This window comes from Papio anubis, chromosome 9, assembly GCF_008728515.1.
Source record: "Papio anubis isolate 15944 chromosome 9, Panubis1.0, whole genome shotgun sequence".
In the NCBI taxonomy this organism is placed as follows: Eukaryota; Metazoa; Chordata; class Mammalia; order Primates; family Cercopithecidae; genus Papio; species Papio anubis.
Genome location: NC_044984.1, coordinates 41,362,177 through 41,370,269, shown reverse-complemented (window position 1 = coordinate 41,370,269; position 8,093 = coordinate 41,362,177). Strand labels below are relative to the sequence as shown.

The 8,093-nt window shown below is 37.1% G+C and overlaps 1 long non-coding RNA gene across 1 annotated transcript; it reads right to left on the bottom strand.

The window, feature by feature from the left end:
- Positions 1-3,419: 3,419 nt before the first annotated feature.
- LOC116268863 lies at positions 3,420-7,686 on the bottom strand. The gene is made up of 3 exons (XR_004176051.1): positions 7,193-7,686; positions 6,864-7,025; positions 3,420-4,333 (listed from the first exon to the last, which is right to left on the bottom strand). It is a non-coding gene; the product is annotated as an uncharacterized LOC116268863 (long non-coding RNA).
- Positions 7,687-8,093: the final 407 nt, after the last annotated feature.

Below are 8,093 nucleotides of genomic sequence, written 5' to 3'. Positions count from 1 at the left end.
AGTAGATGGGCACGGTGGCAGGTGCCTGTAGTCCCAGCTACTTGGGAGGCTGAGGCAGGAGAATGGCGTGAACCCGGGAGGCGGAGATTGCAGTGAGCCGAGATAGTGCCACTGCACTCCAGCCTGGGAGACAGAGCAAGACTCCGTCTCAAAAATAAATAAATAAATCAATAAATAAAATAAATAAATCAAGAAAATAAATAAAGATTAAAAATGGTACACCTGTACAGGGCATTTACCATGAATGGCACTTGCAGACTAGAAGTTACTCTGGGTGAGTCAGCGAGTCAACATGAAGGCCTAGGACATTACTGCACACTACTGTAGACTTCATAAACACTGTACACCTAGGCTACACCAAATATATTAAACAATAGTTTTCATTTTTCAATAATAAATTAACTTTAGTTAACTGTAATATTTTTACTTTTTAATTGTTTTAACTTTTTGACTCATAATAGTACTTAGCTTAAAACACAAACATATTACATACCTACATAAAAATATTTTTTCTTTACATTCTCATTCTATAAGCTTTTTTCTATTTTAAATTTTTTAACTTATTAAACTTTTTTGTTAAAAACTAACTACAAACACACACATTAGCCCAGGCCTACACAGGGACAGGATCATCAATATCCCTGTCTTCTACCTCCACATCTTGTCCCCCTGGAGAGTCTTTAGAGCAACAACACACATGGAGTTGTCATCTTCTACGATAACAATGCCTTCTTCTGGAGTACCTCCTGATGACCTGCCTGAGACTGTTTTACAGCTAACTTTTGTTAAATAAGAATAACAATAAAAAGTATAGTCTATTAAATATATAATCCAATAACATAGTTGATTATCATTATCACATATTATGTACTATATAATCACATTGCTATACTTTTATACAACTGTAGCACAGTAGGTTTGTTTATACCAGCATCACCACAAACACGTGAGTAATGCATTACATTATGATGTTACCACCACTAGGCCGTAGGAATTTTTTAGCCCCATTATAATCTTAGGAGACCACCATCATATAATATGCAGACTGTCTTTAACTGAAACATTATTGTGTAGCACATGACACTCTCTCTCTCTCTCTCAAATATATATATATATATATATATACACATATACTTTTATGTCATTGATGCTAAAGGATCTTTTAAGTGTCCTTAAAACTGACCTTTTTGCATCATATATCAAAATCCCTAGTTAGTTGAAATAATCTTACTAACAACCAATGTTTAAGGATAACTTTCAGTATCTGGTATTTAGTGATACAAACACAAGAAGAGAAATTTTAATTCTGCATGTATGAGTTAATATTTATTTTTTAAAAGCCCCATTAAACACCTGTAAATCCCAGCACTTCGGGAGGCTGAGGCAGGTGGATCACCTGAGGTCAGGCATTCGAGACCAGCCTGGCCAACATGGTGAAACCCCGTCTCTACCAAAAATACAAAAATTAGCCAGTCCTGGTGGTGTGTGTCTGTAATCCCAGCTGCTGGGGAGGCTGAGGCAAGATAATCACTTGATCTCGGGAGGCAGAGGAGGCAGAGGCTGCAGTGAGCCAAGATCACACCACTGCATTCCTGCTTGGGTGACAGAGGGAGACTCTGTCTCAATAAAATAAAATTAAATTAAAATTAAATAAAATAAAGTAAAATAATAAATAATAACCCATGAAAATCTTTCCTCTATTTATTTTTAATAAATATGCAAGTAAAAAGACATTAAAGTTTTATTAGATTTTTCCTTTGGTAATTTTGGTTTCAATTTGAAAATGCTTAAGATGCTTAGAAAATTATCGAATCGTACTCTGCAGCAAAAAATAGTAAAAGTAACTTAAACTTGCAAGTCTTGTGTGTTATCAGTGGCACCAAATGTATCCATGAAACTGCTCTGCTCAGGATGATGGACAAAAGAACTCATCCTCACCATCAGCACTAGACTCTTCCCCAGCCTCCACTGAGCATACCTGTTGGCAATCCTCCTGATGTCTACAGCAAATGAATTTTTAACAATATCCCATAAGATTTGCAATAGAATATACAAGTAGCAAAAATTTTCAACAAAGCCTTTGTAGATAAGAGTGAGTCTCTTTCTGGGTTAATGGTAAGAGTCCCATGAAAGGAAATTTGCCATGGACTTCCCGAAAATGAGACCGCTCTTTTCCACTAAGAGAGACTAATAATGGCCTTTGAAACATTAACTATTTACTTAAATTTAGAGAAATCGGCGTTACCAAAAACTTTCAGCAAATAAAATTGAATCTACTTCAGAGAACAGTGATACTGGATGAAAACCATAGTTTACATTCCATCTTCAAAGTGAGATAATGCAGGAATGCCAAAAATTCAGCAGAGCCTTCTCAAGTAACAATTTTGTCCTTAAGAAACCATTGGGATTTTGAGCTGTGGAATTTTCCACCCATTTATCCTCTCATTATCTATCTTATTTGCTTCAAATGTCAATTGACTCCTCTCACTCACAGTTGTACAAATTACAGGGCTTTTTTTTAATTGTCATAAAACAGATACATTATTCATCTATTCAGTTTCATCTGAAGGGAATCCAACAAAGAAGAAATTTTATTTTCCAATAAAATCTTAAAGCTGCTTTACCCCACAAGAGACAGAGCAGAAATTCCATCCATGATCTATGTAAGTACAAAACTTTTTGCCTATCAGAGCATGTGTGAATTTAATTTTATGAAAATATAGACCTGTTTTTTCCTGTTATGCTTCATAGTACTTGTGTATGAATATGTAACAATTTCAGTGTTTTTATTAGTTTGTGAAGCCTTGGTACCATGATGATACCAAGAACATCCCGTGCTTTTCCTAGCAAATATTGACTTAGAAGGACACTGTTGACATTTGTGCTGCATCCTTGATAGAAACCATGTACGTATTACAGGATTTGTTTCCCTCTGATGTAAATATAGTGGAGCAGAAAATTCAAGCGGTGATTATACATAAGTCATTACCTTTGCCTCTGAGTTACGGATTGAACTAGAACCCAGGTGAAAGTCATCATGACCCCCACTCCCGCCCCCACCCCTGGCCCTTAGCAGGCGCTTCTATCACTAATGAAAAGAGGGTGTGCCAAGCTCAACACACACACACCTTTCTAACTGACAGAATCCAGCTCTGATTCATAAAAGTCCTATCTAAAAGGAAGGGAGAAATGATGTTAGCATTGACACTGGGGTACACGTCAGCTCAGTGCACAAACATAGGTAAATTATGTAAGGATAAATCTTTCTCTTTTCCAGGAGACAGTTCACCACACCCCCTCTGTAAAAGGATTCTGGGAGACACATAGGTAGTAAGGTGAAACCTTCATCTGTCTCCCAATCAACCTCTGTGTCCCCATGTTCCACCCAGCTCTCTAGGATTTAATAATTAAGCCCTTAAATAGTTACCATATGTCCTTAAATAGGTACCATCAACCTCAAATGAACACATTCAGCAAAAAAACAGATGTGGGATCAATGCTCTTGGTCCAAAGATAAAAGATACATTATGAAGAAGATAGGAATGACTTTATAAACAAAACAGAACTTTCTCAACAATCTCATTAACCAATACTCTTTCATCGTAAGTGATCACGGTTATTTGGCGTCAGAAGCAAAATATGGAGAGATCTTTCTGCAGACAAGTGGAGACAAGGCACAATAAAGGGAGAGTTAGGTGTGTAAAGAAAGTGACGAAATGGACATACTTTAGTGTTTAATTCATAAGGAAGAAAATACATCAACTAAAGCAGGGATTTAACCCCTTCTGGGTGGAATATCAAATACACATATAAACAATTACTTCTGTTCCTTTCGGCATCAAAGCACTCTATATAGTTTGAACTTTTATCTCAGTACTTGGGTTTGTTTCAAGGCTTGGTAAATGCACCTCATAAGTTACTTTTATATATGAAAAGTTACAAATTCCAACGTCTGTAACTGTTTGAAAAGCTCATTGATTCCGAGTCAAGAAAGTTACAATTTGTGATGATTCCATTTCAAACCATACCCAAACCTACCATTAAACTCACAGCCCGCATCTCAAATGGGCATCTCCCCATCTCACAAATGGGGAGAATTTCTGGGACTCACGCTTTATGGAGGGTGAGAAGGATGGTCCTGAATTAGCTGATATTAAATGGCCCTACATTCAAACACAGTGAACCCAGACCACATTCCAACAGCATTACCCAAGTGGTGAGGCTGAACTCTTCTGCAGATGCTTGTACACAAGACTTGATGTTTATTTTGTGACGTCACCTTCCTCTTTCCCCATTTCAAGTTGACCTTGTGTCGATTTTAACCTGGTTTTGTCTGTATAAACACAATGGGATAAAGGAAAGAACTGTAGGATTTTTGAACCTCATATTACTTAGTAGAGGACTTTGTATTACCTTTGACAAACGGGTTTGCTAAAACAAGTATTTTAAGAAGTGGGAGAGAGAAAGGGGGAGAGCAGGAGTGGTTATTTAGTTTCCTTGTTTTTCCCCAAGTTAAAAAGTCTTGAAGGTCTAGCTCATCTTATGTTTATATACAAATAAAGCTGATAAAAATGTGTGACTTTTGTTTATCCCTGGAAATCAAGCAAGGCAGGGAAGGAAGGGAATTGAATGTGATAGGACAGCCTAGGTCCACAGAGCATAAGAAGGATGTGAGAGGATGTGATAAATTGGTAACCATGTAGAACTAGAGCGAACCCTCAAGGTCAGCCACTTCAACCTAATTGTTTTAGAGTTGAAAACTGAGGTTCAAAGAAGGAAGATCTTTGCCCCAAAACAAATAACTGAACAACTAGAGTTATTATGTAAAAATGATCATTGTAAACATTTTTAATAAGAACAACAAAAATCTAAATATAAGTAACTTATTGGCCATTTGCTAACTGTGCTACGTGGAGCAAGTTACTTAAGCTTTCTGTGCCTCAGTCTCAACATCTGCAAAATTGAGATAATAATGGTGTCTATTCATAAGCTTGCTGGAAAAATTAAATCAGTTAATACCTGTAAAGTGTCTAGAACAGAACCTGGAAACAATAAGTGTTTGATAAACATCAAGTGTTTATTATTATTATTACCACCACTGCTACTGATTTCAGACAAGCCTTTCTCAAGTAAGTGAGATTTTGTTGATAAACTGGAAAATTCAATCCATTGTAGATTGGAATGTTGCTCTGACATGAACATCAGCTTTTAAGGATACACTAGGGCAGAGTCCAGCACCAGCTTAACGCCAAACAAATGAGGGAAGTAGAGACAGTCTTAACTCCGTGACTAATACTCATTTTTAAAAATACTTAAATATCGATTTTTATGTTGCATTTTTAAAAACCCCAAGAATGGAATTGAAAACCCAACCTTTTTTAAAGTCTGTTTCAATTTTTAGAAGCCTTGACCAAGCCACTCTCTCTTACTTGGTGGTTTCCATATATGGTGTAAATAACAAACTTAACTAGGTGTGGTGTCTCATGCCTGTAGTCCCAGCTAGTTGGGAGGTTAAGGTGGGAGGATCAATTGGGCCCGAGAGGTCAAGTCTGCAGTGAGCCGTGATCATGCCACTGCACTCCAACCTGGGCAACAATTAAAAAAAAAAAAATAAATTACATAAAATAAATAAATAACAATCTTTACCTGAATTGTAAAGATTAAATGTACTTGAAAGCATTTCTGGGTTATAAATTTTACAGAGAATTTTACATTCTTTAAATGCACCATGCATTACAATTATAAAATATTTATCTTACCTTGAGATCACTGGGGGGCAAAATGTCATTTTTGGTTTTTTCCAAGTACTTAGCATTGACCATGGAATTAGCATATGTAATCAGAATATTCATGGAAAATCTGTTTAAAAGAAAGAACTCCGAGCTGGGAATTGGAGCTCTGGGTTTTAGCCCCAGTTTTCTCATGGACACCTTCATATAGCTCTGGGCAAGTCATTTAGACTTCTTGGCACCATTTCCTTTTCTGGAAAACACAGTGTGCATTAGCTGATCTCTTACCCTCTAATTCTACAATTCTAAACGTCATGCATATGTTCGCATGAATCCATGAGTCACTAAAACCTAATCAATTTCAGAAAATTATTTAATAAACAAAGTGTCTTATAAGCAATTCAAGAGATCTTGGAACTGACTTTCAAAACATTGCATAATTGTGTTCAGGCAAAGACTTCAAACCCAGAAGAACATCTTGGAATTGTTTCATCATTCTGCAGTGGAGAAAGGCTGGGAATTCACATATTCACACTCATTTAAACATCTCTCATTAATCTCTGAGGGCACTTAATGAAGATAAAAGGGTATTGCCTCTTTCAAAATGAAATGAAAGTATAAGAACGTGCTATATTTCTATAACATTCTCAGCATCTTACAATACTGTAATAGCAATGTTACCTTTTTTAAATTTCTCTCACTTCTGATTTGATCAATGTAACAACTTTGTGAAAGAGGCTAGACCCAGGAATTATTGTACCCATATTACAAATAAATATCCTGGGGACGAAATAAAATAACTTGCTTCCCACTTGGAGCTGCTGGTCCTCACATTTGGATCTCCTAACTCAGATGACACCTGACCCAGCTGAGGAGTGACCTCTGCACTCCAGCTCATATGCACGTCGACCACGTGCCTGCCGCATCACTGTGAGCAAGATCAGTCCCTAGTAAGGCCTGGCTCAGCTCCCTATCAGAAACAAAAAGTCCTCCTCCTACTTTCCACCCCAAGTCACTGTCTGGGAACCTCTACAGAACTGAAAGGGTGCAGCCTTTTTGAAGGACTTCCATGAACAAAAATGTTCCCAGATAAGAACAATAGACTTATTGATGGCCAGATCTGAACCTGCTTACCATGCTCTGTGCTTTCTCCCTATAAATGCCTTTCCCATAATCCAGTGGCTGCTGTGGGAGAGTTGTCCAGAACACTTTCATCAGGGCTATTTATTCATCCTATGATTTTGGTCGTCATCCAGTTTATTTTTTTAAAAAGAGCAGCCAGGAGTAAATCACGTCCTAGAGAAAGAAAAAAAAAATCCTACAAGGTTAAAAACATTTTACATTCATGGGAATAATTAGGAAAATTCTAGAATTATACCTGTTAGCCAATTAAGGAGTGACCAACTTCAAATCACAAATACAGGTTCCTGAAAACAACATGTAATTTTATGTAACTGACTTACCGGCCTGGGGATAGAAACAAGACCATGATGCATTTGAAGGGCCTGCCCAGGGCTTGGTTGGTAACTGGAATCCAGCAGAGCTGGTGGGCTTGGAAGGAAAGGATTACACAGAGATTAGCTACACCAAAACATGCCTGTGTTTGCATAATATTTATGTTTCCGCCCTCATAATGGCTTCATTTCATTTATTCTCCAAACTGAATAGTAGAGACAGCTACTCATTGTGGTACACATGGTTACATTGCTCCTTTTGCCAATTCCACGAGAAAATCATTGTCACTTTTCTCTGGCTATTGAAAACAAAATAAACATAGGTCTGAATCTTTGACTCATTTTTCACTTAGAATGGAAGATATTGGCCGTCAATATATCATTTCACTTAATTCAGATCCACAAATATTGAGAAACTTCTATGGATAAGCCATCATGTTAAGTGCTTCAGGGACCTAAATCTGAGCAAGACACAACCCCAGTTCACAAAACGCTCAATGAAGTGGGCGATTGCTGGGAAATACTGCCGGAAACTAGGGATCAGAAGCAGATTGTGGGGAACCAGAGGGGATGGCAAGTCTTCAAATTACTGTTTAGAATCAAAGGTCTAACAGAAGTAAACCTCATGATCAAATACAACATAGATGTAAGGTTAGGGACCACGTGAAATTTTCTTGCTCTATATTACTTAAAATAATTTTTTTAAGGTAAGAAAGAGAGGCACTTTGAAGTTTCCAAAATGGAATGGCTCTTAAGTCAGAGATAAGAATTGGTTTCATGAAGGAAGTGGCATTGAATAGAGCCTGGAAGGTTGAGTAGATGTTTAATAAACTGGTAATACAGCTATAGATACAGATATAAATTCACAATTTTAAATGACACTTTTGTCTACATCATCCACTTTTGCATA